The sequence below is a fragment of the Alligator mississippiensis genome, chromosome 3 (genome assembly GCF_030867095.1).
Source record: "Alligator mississippiensis isolate rAllMis1 chromosome 3, rAllMis1, whole genome shotgun sequence".
NCBI lineage: Eukaryota > Metazoa > Chordata > Crocodylia > Alligatoridae > Alligator > Alligator mississippiensis.
This window is the reverse complement of record NC_081826.1, coordinates 300,207,695-300,224,235: the sequence shown is the minus strand read 5'-3', so window position 1 is coordinate 300,224,235 and position 16,541 is coordinate 300,207,695. Positions and strand designations below refer to the sequence as shown.

The 16,541-nt window shown below is 53.9% G+C and overlaps 1 non-coding gene across 1 annotated transcript; it reads left to right on the top strand.

The window, feature by feature from the left end:
* The first annotated feature begins 340 nt into the window (after positions 1 to 340).
* TRNAG-GCC (transfer RNA glycine (anticodon GCC)) lies at positions 341 to 411 on the top strand. Its single transcript has one exon. It is a non-coding gene; the product is annotated as a tRNA-Gly (tRNA).
* Positions 412 to 16,541: the final 16,130 nt, after the last annotated feature.

The window sequence follows — 16,541 nt, the reverse complement described above, 5'->3', positions numbered from 1 at the left end:
CATGACATGGTCCAGGACACCCCCTATCCCACTGTCCAAACCCAGTTGCCCTTGCAGTCATCTTTGATCAAACCTCTCATGCAAAGAGCACATCATGAAGACAAAAGCAAAAGTGGGCACTCAAAAAATCAGTCTATATAAACGCACCAACTCGCAAAGGGGAGCTAGCCCCTCAACCATGCTCTGGCTCTCAGCTTCTCCTCTGCCGAGTATGCATGCCCTGTATGGGAGAGATCCACACGTGCAAAGCACCTCGACCCCAGTCTGAAGGATAGCTGCCGATGCATCCCGGGATGGCTGAAGTCCATTCTCAATGAGGAAATGCAGCATTTGCTACCAAGCATTGGTGGTTCAATGGTAGAATTCCTGCTTGCCATGTAGGAGACCTGGGTTCAATTCCCAGCCAATGCATGCACATTTTGCATACCTCAACAGCCAAAAGTTGACAAAAATGCTCACTTGTAACTTTCCCTGATTTCTAGACTTACTAAAAAAAATAATCAAATGGATCTTCAGATGCAAAAATCTCAGAAAAGGTAGAAGTCCACACGTTTAGGAGCTGGACTTGCTGTGTGGCTGGGTCCTGCGGGTGCTGAGATTGAGTTGGGATGGTGGTGAGCTTAAGTCTCAGGTGTGAGCCCTGGGAATCAGCCTGGGTGTGGGGCACCATTTGGTTATTTGGAGGCTGGAGGGCACCTTCTTGTGGTTTTTGATCCCTCCGGTACATGCCTGCTGCAGCATTTTCTCTCGCACTGGAGCAGTTCCTGTTACATAGAACAGCTCCATTGATCCTCGTGCCAGAAAACAGGTGTATCAGCCTGTTGGCTCCTGAGACACGTTTTGTTTTATCCTCCCATCTACCAGGTCCATAAAGGAAGGAGGACCCAGGAAATTATAGGCCTTGGTCCTGGGGACACTCTTTGAGAGAATTGTCCAGGAGCACGTCGGCAAGGGGCAGCAGGGGAGATGATGCTCAGGGGCAACCAATGCGGGTTCATTCGAGGCAGGTCCTGTCAGACCGACCTGGTGCCTTCTACGACCAGATCACAACATCCTTAGACGCAGGTGTAGCAGTGGACATAGTCTTTCTGGACTTCAGGAAGGCCTTTCACACTGTCTCTCACCCCATCCTCATTAAAAAACTAGGGGACTGTGGTGTCGACACCTACACGGTCAGATGGGTCACTACCTGGCTGGAGGGCCGCACCCAGAGCGTGGTGGTGGACGGGTATTTTTCAACCTGGAGGGCTGTGGGCAGCGGGGTCCCCCAGGGCTCAGTCCTCGGGCCTGCGCTGTTCAACATCTTCATCAGCGACTTGGACAAGGGGGTAAAAAGCACCTTGTTCAAATTCGCAGACGACACAGATGTGGGGGGAAGTGGGCACGCTTGAAGGGAGGGACAGGCTGCAATCAGACCTGGACAGGGTACAGGGGTGGGCGGATGAGAACAAGATAGGTTTCAACACTGACAAGTGCAAGGTGCTGCACCTGGGGAGGAAGACCCAGCAGCAGACCTACAGGCTGGGGAACTCCCTTCTCGTCGGCGCAGAGGCAGAAAAGGATCTTGGAGTCATTATTGATGCCAAAATGAACATGGGCCGACAGTGTCGGGACATGGTCAGGAAGGCCAACCGCACCTTGTCGTGCATCCACAGATGCATCTTGAGCAGGGCCAAGGAGGTGATCCTCCCCCTCTACGCGACACTGGTCAGGCCGCAGGTGGAGTACTGCGTCCAGTTGTGGGCACCGCACATCAGGAGGGATGTGGACAGCATGGAGAGGGTCCAGAGGAGGCCACCCGCATGGTCAGGGGGCAGCAGGGCAGGCCCTACGAGGAGAGGCGACGGGACCCGAACCTGTTCAGCCTCCACAAGAGAAAGCTGAGGGGGATCTAGTGGCCTGTTACAAACTGGTCAGGGGGGACCAGCAGGCATTGGGGGAGTCCCTGCTCCCCCGAGCACTGCCAGGAGTGACAAGAAATACCGGACACAAGCTGGCAGGGGGGAGATTCAGACTAGACTTCAGGAGGCGCGACTTCACTGTCAGGGCAGCTAGGACCTGGAACCAACTTTCAAGAGAAGTAGTGCTGGCTCCTGCCCTGGGGGCCTTTAAGAGGAGGCTGGATGAACACCTGGCCAGGGTCGTTTGACCCCAGTACTCTTTCTTGCCATGGCAGGGGATCAGACTCGATGATCTGCTCAGGTCCCTTCTGACCCTACAGACTATGAAACTATGAAACTATGATGATCTCATGAGATCCCTTCCAGCCCTAATGTCTGTGAAATCTCTGAGCGTTGGTTCAACCACCTGTGACACCAAGCCTCAGACAATGCACCGCTTGCTGCCGTGCACACTGTTCAAAGACACACGCACAACAAAAGACCACACAAAGTACAACAAACGAGCACAAGCATGCATAATAAAATGGTCAGATGTGGGGTCCAGACATGAGAAGAAGAAGATCCATCAACTGGATTCCTCGAGAATCTGCTCCATGATTTTTTCAGCGACTGATGTGAGGCCAACCAGTCTGCGCTTCCCTGGATCCTCCTTTTTGCCTTTCTTAAATATGGGCACTATGTTTGCCCTTTTCCAATTGTCCGGGACCTCTCCTGATCACCATGAGTTTTCAAAGATGATGGCCAGTGGTTCTGCAAGCACATGAACCAACTCCCTCAGCACCCTCGAGTGCATCCTGTCTGGTCCCATGGATGTATGTATGTCCAGCTTTTCTGGTTAGGGACTATTTAGAAAATGGTCTCAAGTTGCAGCAAGGGAAGTTGAGGTTGGATATTAGGAACAACTTTCTTACTAGGAGGGCAGTAAAGCACTGGAACAGGTTACCCAGAGAGGTGGTGCAATCTCCACCCTTGGAGGTTTTGAAGACCCAGGTAGACCAAGCCGTGCCTGGGATGATGTAGTTGGGGCTGGTCCTGTTTGGAGCAGGGGGTTGCACTAGATGTGACCCCCTGAGCTCCCGTCCACCCTCACTGTCCCGTCCAACCCTCTAACTGCTGTTGGCCTCAATGAGTGATCACCAGTGGCTCGCTGTCTCGTTGGGAGGAGGTGTCAGGTGAGGTTCCCCACGGATCTGCCCTGGATCCAGCACTGTTTATTATCTTCGTTAATCATTTGGGCAATGGGATCAAGTGCACACTTAGTACATTTGTGGAGAACCCTAAGCCAGGTGGAGTTGCGGGCACTCTGGAGGGCAGGGCTAGGATCCACACTGACCTGGGTTGACTGGAGAAATGGTCAGCCGTCAGCCGGACGAGACTGCCCTTGTCCTTGTTCAAAGTCCTTGGGATGAAATAGCATGCACAAATCCAGACTGGGGGATGCATAGCTAGGCTGCAGTGCTGTCTCAGGAGCAAGGGGCTCCAGGACACAAGCGGACGAAAGCAGGGCTGCTATCACTTACCTTACAGGGATGGACAGATGTGCAGCTGTCCCAGGGCAGCTCACACCTTGCTCCTGGTGGGAAGATCTCAGGGAGCAGCTGGTTTGCCCTTCACAAACAGCTGCCCACAACAGCCATGCACAGATGAAGCATAAGCTGGTGCAACTTCCCTGGTTGAGTCTTACCCCTGATTCTTTCATGAATGATCCTGCACTGGATTGGGTTACATCAGTGAGTCTCAACCAGGATGCCGGGGCACCTGGGGTGCTGCCAGATCCTTCGAAGGGTGCCCCAAGATAAGTGTGAAGAGATAAGTGCAGGCTTGTCGCTGCCTGGCCAGTCGCCTGCTCCCAATGCCTGGCCCCTCTGCAAGGACATGAGCTCTGTAATACATGTGTTCATTTTTTAAATTGGTGCCACTCAAGTCACAGAAGATATGAAGAGGGGCCTTGAGTCCAGCTAGGGGTGCTTCAAGTCCAAAAAGTTGAGAATCACCGGGCAACATGACCCTATTTTAGGGCCTTTTCTTCTACTTGTCTTCTGCGGATGCAAGCCTGATGGTAATGTATACATGTTTAATGCATCCCTGCTCTAAATCCTGCATCGGATCCAGCCCTGGCTTCCCACGTCCCTGCAATGCCAGGCACACAACCACGCGATTAAGGAATGCACCTTCCTTCTCGTTCCAGTTCACTGTGATGGGGCGTGCGACATGCAGCCGTGGTTAAGGACGTGGTTCGGTGCAGAGCGTGTGTGTGTGCTGTGTGGCCAGGGCCCTGCATTCATCCATGCACGGGTGCAGCAGGCTGAGATCCTACAACACCTCTATCAGGTCAAACACCCAGCCTGCATCTGGGAAAGGAATAGGAAAACCATCTGAGCACCCCTTAGGCTCTTCATTGCTTGGATGAAACCCTGGGCAGCATCCCGCTACCATTGCCCTCCCCACCACGGTTTGCTCTCGAACACATTAGTGGTGGAAATGTATCTTGGGACCTTTGCATGAGAAAAGGGGGAGGCTGCTTGTTAAGCTCAATGGAGACTGGCATGTTATAAACCAGCCTAGAAATGCTGCTGCCACAGCCAGGCACAGTTGGTTTTAAACTTTGGGTGGAGAAGGGATCAAAGCGGGGTGCGACTGCACCGCTGCACCCCCTGGATCCACCCCTGCATAGAGTCCTAGAGAAGTCAGGCCAGAAAGGAGCTCCACGGCTTACCTGAATCAGGATCAGCCCTATCCAAACCATCCTGTACAAATCCATCTTCTAAACTGTTTGTAAAACTACCGCCCCAACACAGCACAAGACCTCACACCCGGACCTGCCACAGGGCAAGCGGGGGGACCACAGCGACCAACATCCTGCTTCTATTAAAAGTTGCTAATTGATGCTCCAGGGATCGCAGGCAGAAGCCGTGTCCCCACTATAGAGGAAGGCAAATGCACCCCTCCACCCCCAAGTCCACACCGATCTGACCAGAGACAGCAAATTCCCTCCTGACCCCAAATATTGCCATCAGCCTGATCCTGTTCTGCAATTAGACCTTACCTCAGTCCTTCCCGAGGAGATAATGCAGCATTTGCTGTAAGCCGGTGGCGTGAATACATGAACGCAGGGGTATCTGTTTGCAGTGCCTGCTTGATGGGGTTGGTTGACGGTGTGTGTCGGGTGTAGATTGCTTTGATCCAGGTGGGTCTTGGGGGGCTCGCTGGAGGGTGAAGCAGGCAAGCTTTGCTCCTGGGTGATGACGCCTTGGAGAAGCCAGCCCTGCACGATCACAGCGAGGGGATCATGTGAGGTGGTGTCAGCTTGTATCTGAGATACCGGAGGGTCCCAGCAAAGGCTTCAGTGCAGGAGGTTGGAGTAGATGGCCCTGGAGAGCCCTTTGAATCCTACAGCTCTGTGGCAGGAGCGGATGGCTTGGTGCCTGTGATAACAAAGGACCAGGTCTGATGCCCCTGCCAGTCCCTGCTGGTCTATATTGCACCACCATGCAGGGCACTTGTACACGCCACGTGTGTCCTTAAAACGGCAATTGGCTGCCAGGTCACCCCCAGACCTGTGCATTTCAGCGACGCTGTGACCCGTGCAGGCGGCGCTGACTCTTGAGAGCTGTTTGCAGTGAAACGCAGGCAGATTACAGTTACAGGCAACGGGTGCAACGGGTATGTCGTTGGTGTCGCACCAGGGCCTGAAGGCTTGGGACTTACGGTGCTCGGTGTTGCAGACACACACAGTAAAAAGAGCAGCTCCCAAGGGTCTAGCCCCAGGTACAGAGCAAAGGCAGCAAGGAGGCGGGGTGGGGTGGGAAGGACAGACCTGCTTTTGTCTCCGCTGCCCCGGGCACTGGTTGGTTTGCTCTCAGCCGCGTGCTGTAAGCTGGCTGTATTCTGCAGAGGTGAGAATTAGGTTTGGGAGGGGACTTAAAAGGAGGCTGTGTAGGTGGGTTACCGGCTTGATTTATTGTTTTCAGGGAGCCTGGGATAGCCGAGAGAGTGCTCAGTTCAGCCCATGCGTCAGGGATGCACTTAGCTTGCTGGCACCATGACAGCTCTTCTCCTTTGTCTCTTGACTCCTGGTGCCAGATCCTCTGCTGAGTCAGTGGAAGTCACTGGAGTGACACTGGTTTGCACTGGTCTCTGGCCGTCCAACAAATCTGGTGTCCTCCAGGGTGCTGGAGCACCGAGTCTCTCCTGGAAGTGGGGTACTGCGGGGGTCGACCTCTGGTATTCAGCCCCCCGCTCGATGCCACACATGCTGGGCTGGTGAGCACCAACCCTCCAGCCCCTTGCAAAGCAGTGAGGCAAAGCCGTCTTCCAGAGGGTTGCCAAACCAAGCTGTTTGGTGACCTCAGGCCAGGGTCTGATTTCTGCAGGGGAAAAGCTCATACCCCTCCAGCATTCGGCGAACTCCAAAATCAATGTCTGGATGGCAATGGGCACGCCGGGGCACCCTGCAACACGCTGAGGGGGTCTGTCTGCGAGCATAGCCCACCTTGGCATCTCTGGCCGGCATGCCTGCAGTGCAGCGTCTGCGCCCCATGCAGTCTCTTTCGACTTCTCCACCTCCGGGTGGCATTGTTCCCATTTCACAGCTGGAAGACTGAGTGGCACGCGGCATTGCTAGAAACATGGTTGAAAGCTCCTGAGTCCTGAGTTTGTGCTCTCCCCACTGGGCTGGTCTCCACCTAGCAGAAGGGAGTTAGCAACCCCGGTACAAGCCAGCTCCACGGGGAAGGGGCAGAGCTGAGGCCGGCCCAGAGCTGGCCTGGCTTCTCTGCAGCAGAGCCAGTTTTGGGGGCTGTGACCCCATGTCTTCAAACAGGCCTGACTGGCATCGGGATGCTCCTGCACCCCACACCTTCCTCCAGGCCCAGGCAGGAAGGGACAAGGATGGGCCGGCGCCAGGTGAGTCTGGAGGAGAGCGATGTCCATGAGGCTGAGCGCAGGCCGGGAGCACTTAGCATGTGGACGAGGATGAAAGCAGCCACACCGGCCTGCTTTTGAAATCCAATCTCTCCCCAGCCTCGTGCCTCCCTGCTCCGGGGGCTCCTCGGCTCTCCCCCTCTTTGCTTTTGTCCTTCCTCAGAAAGCCGGCGCAGCCGGAGATGCTTTCCTGCGGCGTTTCCCTCGGGCCCGGGCTGCAGCATCGAGTTTCCTTTGAAATGGCTGTGTGGGAAAGGCAGCTTCTTGGGTCACTTCCCAACTGGAAAAGAGAAGCAAAACCCTGAGCAGGCAAATACAATTAAACAAATGAGAAGTGGAGGCCAGTTCGCAGCTGCCCTCTGCCCTGGCCAAGGCTCGCTGTGGAGTGGGGGGCGGGCTGCCAGTGCCGGGGGGAACGGCATCCTCCCTTCTCTTCCCCCACCGTCCTGCCAACGGGACCCTGTGGATGCCAGGATCCCTCCTTTCTGTGCCCTGAGCCACCCATGGATGTACACCCACCCAGGAACCATGACCCAGGCCAATGGGCTTTGCTGGCTGCAGCCTCCCCACTTTCTGCTCCATGCATCAGGGCTTTGAAGCCTCCCCAAAATGCGCCGGTGCTACTGCAGCCCAGGCTGGGGATGGGACGGGGCTGTGCCAATGCTCCTGATTGCACCAACCCCGCAGGGTCCTGGCTGGCGGGGCTTGCCCCTGCGCTCAGGGTCAGACCCATGCTGCACTGGAGGCAGGAGGGGATTTTCCCTCTGGTCAGACTGGTATAGACTGGGAGGGGGGGCAGTGTTTGCCTTCCTCTGGAGCAGGGAGGTGATAATCCTCCCCATCTTTGGCTGGGTATATGGGGTGTGCCTGTCTTTAGCTGGGTATATGGGGTGTGGCATGGGGCACGGCCTCTACCTGGGATCTCTGGAGTGTGTATTAACAGCTTGTTACGGAAGCAGGATGTCGGCCACCGCGGTCCCCTTGCTTTCCCTGTGGCAGGTTTTGGCATGATGTCTTGTGCGGTATGCAGGCTGGCTCTGCAGTTTTACTAAAAGGCTAAATTATGGATCATGCAGGTCGGTTTGATCCTGCCTCGCGCGGGGGCTGGACCTGACGTGGCCTCTGGAGGTCCCGTCCAGCCCCGGCTCTAGGATGTTATGACTCCTTTCTGCACTCCCTAGCTGATCCATAAAAGTTTCGGTCCATCTCTCTCCTCTAGTGTTAATGGGAACAAGAGGGGTCCCCTCCCAAAGATGTCCCATCTCCACTCACACCAGGCTCTTGTCTCCTGGCCCTTCCCTTTTCAGAGCCTCTAATAACTGTTGTAACACAAAAAACACATTACTATCCCCGAAGCCGATGTCACTGTTAGCTTATCTTCACTCCGACTCCCACCCCGGGGCATGGCCGGTGGCTTGTTTCAGCCACTTGTTCTGAAAGCAAGGTCCCCACTGAAATGCTAAGACCCACCCTTCAAAAAGGACCCTGAAGCATTGCAGAGGGCTCGGAGGGCAGCCGGAGGATAGCTCCAGATCCGGGACACCCCGTCTTCCAGGAAAAGCTGGAAGGAAGTCCACTCAGTTTAGCCTAAATATAGATGACTTGATCACTGTCTTAAAGACCCTCCATGGGGAGAAACTGTCTGATAGCATGAGACATCTTAATCCCAAAGAGAAAATGAGTTCAAAATGCAATGGCTGGAAGCAAAAGCTGCATAAAGCAGTTGTGAAATAAAGCCCAAATTCTGAGTGCGAGGACTTATCGATCGCGGCAGCAGCTCGCCCCGCGGACAGGGTGGGCTCAGTATCACCTGGAGCCTTTGAATCAAGTCTTGGCATCTCCTGCTGAGAGAGATGCTTGAGCTACAAGACATGGCGTTGGGTTCAATGTAGGGACCACTGATGAGCTAGTCTTGCACGGGATCCGCGTAAGCCAAGCACAGCCAACTCGTTTGGCCTGAACAACCCCATGGGGACACGAATCTCTGCCCCAGTGAGACAATGCACCCGTCTGGACGGCTTGCTCAGGAAGAGCTAGTGGGTATACCCACTAGCGAGGGGGTCTCACTCCTCTCGCTACCCAGGTTGAGACGGTCGCTATATCTGGGGTCAGGAAGGAATTTCATCTCTGGGTCAGATTGGTTCAGACCGGGGGCGCGGGGCACTTGCTTTCTTCTGCAACGGGAGTTGTTATTTTAACAGCCTTGGCAGCAGCAGGATGCTATCCACCATGGTCCCCTGCTTTCCCTGGGGCAGGGGCAGGGGTGATGTGTGTCGTGTCAGGGTTGACTGTATTTTGCTAAGAGGTCGGACGTTAGATGCATCTGGGGTGGTTTGCACAGGGCTGATCCTGCCTCAGGCAGGGGCTGGATTAGATGTGGCTTCTGCAGGTCCCTGCCAGCCCCAAGTCTCTAGGATTCCCTGTTTCTTTGCTGAGTGGAGGGACCCCAAGCATCATTGAGCCCAACCCCGATACAATATTGGCTATCAGCACGCTGGGGCTGCTGCTCAGGGGTCAAGAGAAGGAAATTTCCCTTTGCAACCCCACCTCCCCTTCGGAGCCACCACCCTGTACTCAGCAAACAGCAACCCTCTTCCCCGGGGGACAGTGTCCTTGGTGGTCTCCGCTGCTGAGAGATGCATGGCAGGCTGAGATACCCAGTGGCATAAACACATTGGATCTGAATCACCCGCAGCTGCCCGGAGCAAAGCATCTCCTGGCACAGTGCTCATAAACGGTAGTGGCATCCAGGGCAGCCTTCAAACAGCCTTCATTGAACACCTTCAAGATGAAACTGGATGCTTATCTTGCTGGGATCCTGTGACCCCAGCTGACTTCCTGCCCTTGGGCAGGGGGCTGGACTCGATGATCTTCCGAGGTCCCTTCCAGCCCTAATGTCTATGAAATCTATGAAAGCCCGGCTGCAGTTCTGCTTTGCTGTCTCTCAGAGCATTAGAAATGCCACATGCTGGGTCAGACGCCAGGTCCCTCTCGCCCCCGTGTCTCCTGTGTCACGCGGAGGCTGGAAGGGGGAGCGACTGGGTCTGAGCAGGGTTTTCCCCTGTTCTTGCAGCCTCCAGCACTGAAGGTGGAGGAAGCTCTGATGCAGACGCCGTGCCCATCTCTCCCTGCTCAATAGTGACCGATGCCCCTTTCCTCCAAGCATGCGTCCCATCCCTTTTTGGATCTGGCTGAACTCACCCGTGCGTGCTCAGCCGTGTGCTTGCACAGCTGATGTTTGCAGGGGTCCTTCGGGCAGACCCCGTTGTGGCCATCCAGCTGTTTCAGCTGGGCGCAAGCGGCCTGGTCTGCATCTCAGAGGAAAGTTTCAGCTTCCTCATGCACATGCAAAGCCCTCAGTGCTGCATGGGAAAGTCTGCCCTGCCAGAGCGATTAGCAATAGTGAATACAGGCCCTTTTAGCCTGTCTGCAATGATCTTCTTCCAGCTTTCTCCTCCAAGGCTTTTTGTTGGCCAGGCCCTGGGAACGACAGGTCCCTCAGCTCCAGCTGGGTTCATGCCTGCACTGGATGGGGGAGCAGAGCTGAGCATCCTCCCCCCAGCACTAGCCCCGCAGCCCAGGCTAGTTCACAACTCGGGAGCAGAGCGGTCCTCTCACAGGGAAAGAGGACGTATAATCCCCACGGGCCACAGGACCTTCACCATGTACCCAGGGGTGCATCTAGGATTTTGAAAAGGGGGTGCAGGTGGTAGGAAGCATCATCACATAGAGCACCTATACACATGACAGACCTCTGCTAATTAGTGCAATCAATGGAGCCTGCAGGAGCGTTTTAATTAGCGTGCTCCAGCAGCCTCCGCGTCATGTGTATTGCAAAATGGCAGCAGAGGCACTTTAATGAAAGCTCATCGAATGAGCTCCTCTAATTAAAGCACTCCCCCCTCCACTCTGGAGCAGTTATAGACACTTATGGACCATAGCACACATTTTGATCTGGGTAAAGAGAAAGTAGACACTTCGCTAATATGCTAGGGGCCTAGGGCTTTCCTATTCAGGTTAAGTTAGAAGCAAAAGGAAATATAACTTTATTAGACTGTGCATTCATTTGCTACATCACTCATTATGTATTGAAAAGCACAACAACCTAGGCAACAGCAATCAACAGATGCCGCCTCCTTAGTCCTGTAATCATTAGAACCTCTCAGATTCATAAAAGAAAATTAAGCCTTCTTGAGCATCTTGGCAGTGCATCCAGCGCTTCCCTGAATGTTATTTCCACACTTGAATTAATGTTCACTTGAGTTAACGTTTCCACACCTCCATTAACGTTTTTAGCTAGCGTTAAAAACAGTCTGCAGGGCTGTGAAATAGGAGCTGCATTAGCAGGAGCCGTTAAGAGACAGGATAGCTTGATGGGTGAAACATTTAGACTATTAGAAAAGGGGAGAGGGTCATTAACAGCTGGGAAACGAAGGGTAGGAATTGGGTCGATTAGAATCAGCCATGAAGGTAAGTGATTCCCCGACTAGAAATGCTGCTCCCGCAGCCAGGCACAGTTGGTTTTAAACTTTGGGTGGAGCAGGGATCAAAGCGGGGTGCGACTGCACCGCTGCACCCCCTGGATTCACCCCTGCATACATCCATCAGCTACTTGGGCCCCGCAGAAAGCCCACGAGAAAGGACCAGAGCTGGACCGGTGATGGAGCAGATCCCAGACGTACCCCACCAGAGACCTATGGGGAGGTAAAAACCTTCCTCCTCTTCCGTAGCTGGAGGACCACACCAGCACGAGCGAATGCCTTGTGAGACGTCTCCTTAGCTGAACTAACGAGATGCTTTGGTCCAGGGCAGAGCTGGTCCTTCCAGCACAAGCCTCTGGGCCCTGCCAAGCAGAAACCACCTAGCAGGGAAAGCAAAGCAGCCTCCGTCACGTGCCAAGATGCAAAGCAAAACTTGGAAAGTGATAACTCATACGGTCGCCGGCTTGGAAGGAGCTTCTAGTCCAACAGCCTGCTCGGGTACAGGATGCGTTGTCCCTCCACGCCCCCGGGTCATCAAGGTGGATTCAATGCATGCACGCTTCCTCCTATATCCTCCTTCAATAGGCCTGGGATGGCAAAATCCTCCCTTGAAACTTCCCTTTCCCATGATACCAATGGTGAGGCTGCCGGCGTACCAAAGCCATTGCCTATTACACAGCCCAGTGTTGTCTCACCGTGTCCCGTGCTCCTTCAGCCAGTGTCCCCTCCAGGACGGGGACGGCTGGCTTATTCTGAATGAGAACAGCACTTAGTGCAATGGGAAAACCAGGCTGGAAACTCATGCTATTTACCCCAAGCATATTTTTCTTGGTTGCTTGATTGCCTCCTCTCTCTGCTGAATCCCAGCAGATCAGCGCGCTAATTAGCAACGCCCAGGAGGGGTTACCTATAGGGCCTGGGACGCACCAGGGAGCCGGACGCATTCCTCCTTAAACACTTGTTGGTAAAGTGGGGGAAGAAGAAGTGTATTGACCCAGGGGACTTGGACTGGGAAGATAAACGCTGGCTCCTTAGAAGAGCTAATGAGCAAAATTGACCAGGAGGGGAAAATTTAGAGAGAGACATATACATTAAAGCAGGGAATCCTTCAAGAAGAGTTTTTCAGAGAGCCCAAGAGCTGTGATTTTACACTTAAAAAAAGAAAAAAAGAAAAGAGAGCCACTTTGATTAAAAGTCTATTTGGCTCAGTGGCAAAGTGGAGGCAGCAATTTGGGGGCAAGAAAACACCCTAACTGGGAGAAAAAAAAAGTGGAAATCAATATAAATTATAAGAAACAACGTGCAAAAAATTGATAGGGAAAGCTAAAGGCACCAGAGAAAATGCCATGCCTAGTAGAGCTAATAACAAGGAGGGGTTTTTTGTTGTGGTTTTTTTTTTTTAAGATGCTCATAATAAAAGAAATCCTAGCTCAGTTGCTAGATGAAGATGAGAAAATTAATAATACAGATCCAGGCAGGGCAGAAGCACTGAATAAATATTCCCATTCTGTATTGCAAAGCAGCAGGAGGGCGTGCCTTGAACGCACGAGGGTGGCGATGCTCGTGCCGCTCCATTACTAACTGGGGAGGATGTTCGAAACAGAGGATGGGGAGAGACTTCTCCCGCTGTTATGTGCAATCCTTGCATTCCCGTGAGGGGTAATATCCCTCAGGCCTGGGGGACATGCACCAGAGAGTCCTAAAAGAAAGTTCCTTAAGGAGACGATCCTCCAAGCCCAAAGGGAGGTCATCCCAACAAGGGTCAAAGGGGGCAAGAGGGTGTAAAAGCCCCCATGGCTCACCAAAAGCATATGGGAACATCTCCTGGCTAAAAGGGAGGCATAGACCCAATGGCAAGGAGGGGCATCCCCAGGGAGGACTACACCTCGGGTGCTCGGGGCTGCAGGGGGGCGGTCAGGAAGGCCGAGGCGGAGATGGGACTGGGACTAGCGACTCGGATCAAGGACAACAAGAAGCCCTTTTTTAAATACATAGGGGGCAAAAAGAAGGTACCGGCTAACGTAGGGCCTCTGCAAGGCACGCTAGGAAATCTGCTCATCGCACCAGATGACAAGGCTAACCTATTTAACGATTTCTTTGCCTCCATTTTCCTGAGCATGGACCAGATCAGCCCGTCCGCTGGGACCCCCTCAGGCCCCGGGGGAAGTGCACCCAGGCCCAGGGTCAGCGAGGATCTAGTCAGGGAGTTTCTGGAGGGGCTGGATGTGTTCAAATCAGCAGGTCCTGACGACATCCACCCCAGGATGCTGAGGGAATGAGCAGAGGTCATTGCGGGACCCCTGGCACGGACGGCTTTACGAGCACTCGTGGTGCTCTGGCGTGGTGCCAGAGGATTGGAAAAGGGCCAGTGTGGTCCCCATTTTCAAAAAAGGGAGGAAGGAGGACCCAGTTAGTCTTACCTCGATCCTGGGGAGGCTCTTTGAGAGAATTGTCCAGGAGCACATCAGCGAGGGGCTGGCAGGGGAGATCATGCTCAGGGGCAACCAACACGGGGTCATCCGAGGCAGGTCCTGTCAGACCAACCTGGTGGCCTTCTACGACCAGGTCACAACATCCTTGGACGCAGGGGTAGCAGTGGACGTAGTCTTTCTGGACTTCAGGAAGGCCTTTGACACTGTCTCTCACCCCATTCTCATTAAAAACTAGGGGACTGTGGCGTTGCCACCTACACAGTGAGATGGGTCGCTAACTGGCTGGAGGGCCGCACCCAGAGCGTGGTGGTGGACAGGTCATTTTTGACCTGGAGGGATGTGGGCAGTGGGGTCCCCCAGGCTGCGGTCCTCGGGCCCGCACTGTTCAACATCTTCATCAGCGACTTGGACAAGGGGGTGAAAAGCACCCTGTTCAAATTCGCAGACGACACTAAGATGTGGGGGGAAGTGGGCACACTAGAAGGAAGGAACAGGCTGCAATTGGACCTGGACAGGTTACAGAGGTGGGCGGATGAGAACAGGATGGGTTTCAATACTGACAAGTACAAGGTGCTGCACCTGGGGAGGAAGAACCAGCAGACCTACAGGCTGGGAACTCCCTTCTCATCAGCGCAGAGGCAGAAAAGGATCTTGGAGTCATCATTGATGCCACAATGAACATGGGCCGACAGTGTGGGGACGCGGTCAGGAAGGGCAACCGCACCTTGTCGTGCATCCACAGATGCATCTCGACCAGGTCCAAGGAGGAGATCCTCCCCCTCTACGCGACACTGGTCAGGCCGCAGGTGGAGTACTGCGTCCAGTTCTGGATGCCGCACTTCAGGAGGGATGTGGACAGCATGGAGAGGGTCCAGAGGAGGCCACTCGCATGATCGGGGGCAGCAGGCAGGCCCTATGAGGAGAGGCGACGGGACCTGAACCTGTTCAGCCTCCACAAGAGAAGGCTGAGGGGGGATCTGGTGGCCATTTACAAACTATCAGGCATTGGGGGAGTCCCTGTTCCCCCGAGCACTGCCAGGAGTGACTAGAAATACCGGACACAAGCCGGCAAAGGGTAGATTCAGACTAGACATCAGGAGACACTACTTCACTGTCAGGGCGGCTAGGATCTGGAACCAACTTTCAAGAGAAGTGGTGCTGGCTCCTACCCTGGGGGGCTTTAAGAGGAGGCTGGATGAACACCAGGCAGGGGGTCAGACTTGATGATCTGCTCACGTCCCTTCCGACCTGATCAACTATGAAACTATGAAACTGGCTGAGATCTGGAGCTGCCTGGTGCTCGTTTTCCCAGAGGCTGGGGCGGCGTGGATACTCAGGTGCATGGTTCATAGATGCTAGGGTCGGAAGGGACCTCAACAGATCAAGTCCAACCCCCTGCCATGGGCAGGAAAGAGCACTGGGGACAAATGACCCGAGCTAAGTACTTGTCCAGCCTCCTCTTGAAGACCCCCAAGGTAGGGGTCTTCAAGACATCCCAGAGGTCACAAATTCAAGGTCGTATCAGAAGGCTTTGCAGTGTGGCTTTGTCAGATTCCAACAAATCTGTGGATTTTCTATTATTTTATGCAATTCCAGAGAAGGGTTAATATTGCCATCATCATTGGCAATGCCTCACAGTCGAGGATGACTGCCTTATCGGTGGGTCTGAAGGTGGCTGACGCGGCCAATCCAGGTTCGACAGACTCTGTTGCAGCTCGGGCACATTTCTATGGGGGGTGCGTGGCTCTGGGTTCCTGCTTTGGTCCACGACGTGCTGTTTCTGCCCCTTCAATTTCTCCATCTCCCGTTGTCAGTGTACGGTTTCAAAGTATTGAAGTCCTTGCAGCAGAGTGTTCCTCCGTGCGAGGCGGTCCTGGGCGATAGTTTCCCACGAGTTGATGTAGATGTTGCATTTTTTCAGGTTGGCCTTGAGGACGTCCTTGAAGCGCTTGCACTTTCTTGAGCGTGCACCTTGGCTGAGCTGGGGGAATAAAACTTGCTTTGGGAGTCTGGAGTCGGACATCCAGACGACGTGGCCGACCCAGTCAGATGATCATCGTCCTGATGCTCGTGGTGTTTGCTTGCAAGAGGACACTAATATTGGTACATCTATCTTCCCATTGGAGTCAAAGGAGCTCCTGCAGGCAGCACGGAGGGCACCTCTCCGGCCGCTCGAGGTGTCTCCTATACTTTGCCCAGGAAGACATAATCTCCGGCAAAAAGGCAGAAAAAAACTTAAATGAGATTGCATCAATAAAGAACTGGAGAATGGTCACGTAATTCATGCTAGCCTGCATGGTTTGATCAAAAAATAGGTCTCGTCAAACACATCTGATTTCATTCCCTAACGAGATTGCAAGTTCTATTGATAAAGGCAACTGCACAGCGGGAGCGTTGCTAGGCTTTCATAAGACAGCGACGTAGCACCTCATGACAGTTTGATTAAAAAATTAGTTTAACACAATATCAATAGAGCACATGTTAAATGGATTAAGCCCTGCCTGACTGACGGTTCTCATCATTGAGGGGGGCTGTTCCTAGCAGGCCTCTGCAGAGCCCGGTGCTAAGCCCGACGCTATTCAACATTTTAATCAACGACGTGGATGGAAATGTAAAGCGACCACTGATAAGATTTGCAGATGAGACACAAAGGCTGATAAAGCGGTAAAGGAGGATAAGGCCAAGCTGTCACTCGGAGCACGCTGGATCCCCTGGGAAGCGAGGCCCCTGCAATCGCATGGGTTTGCGTGCAGCCACGTGCAAGCACACGCACCCAGGAACAAGGCCTGCAGGCCAGAGCTGGA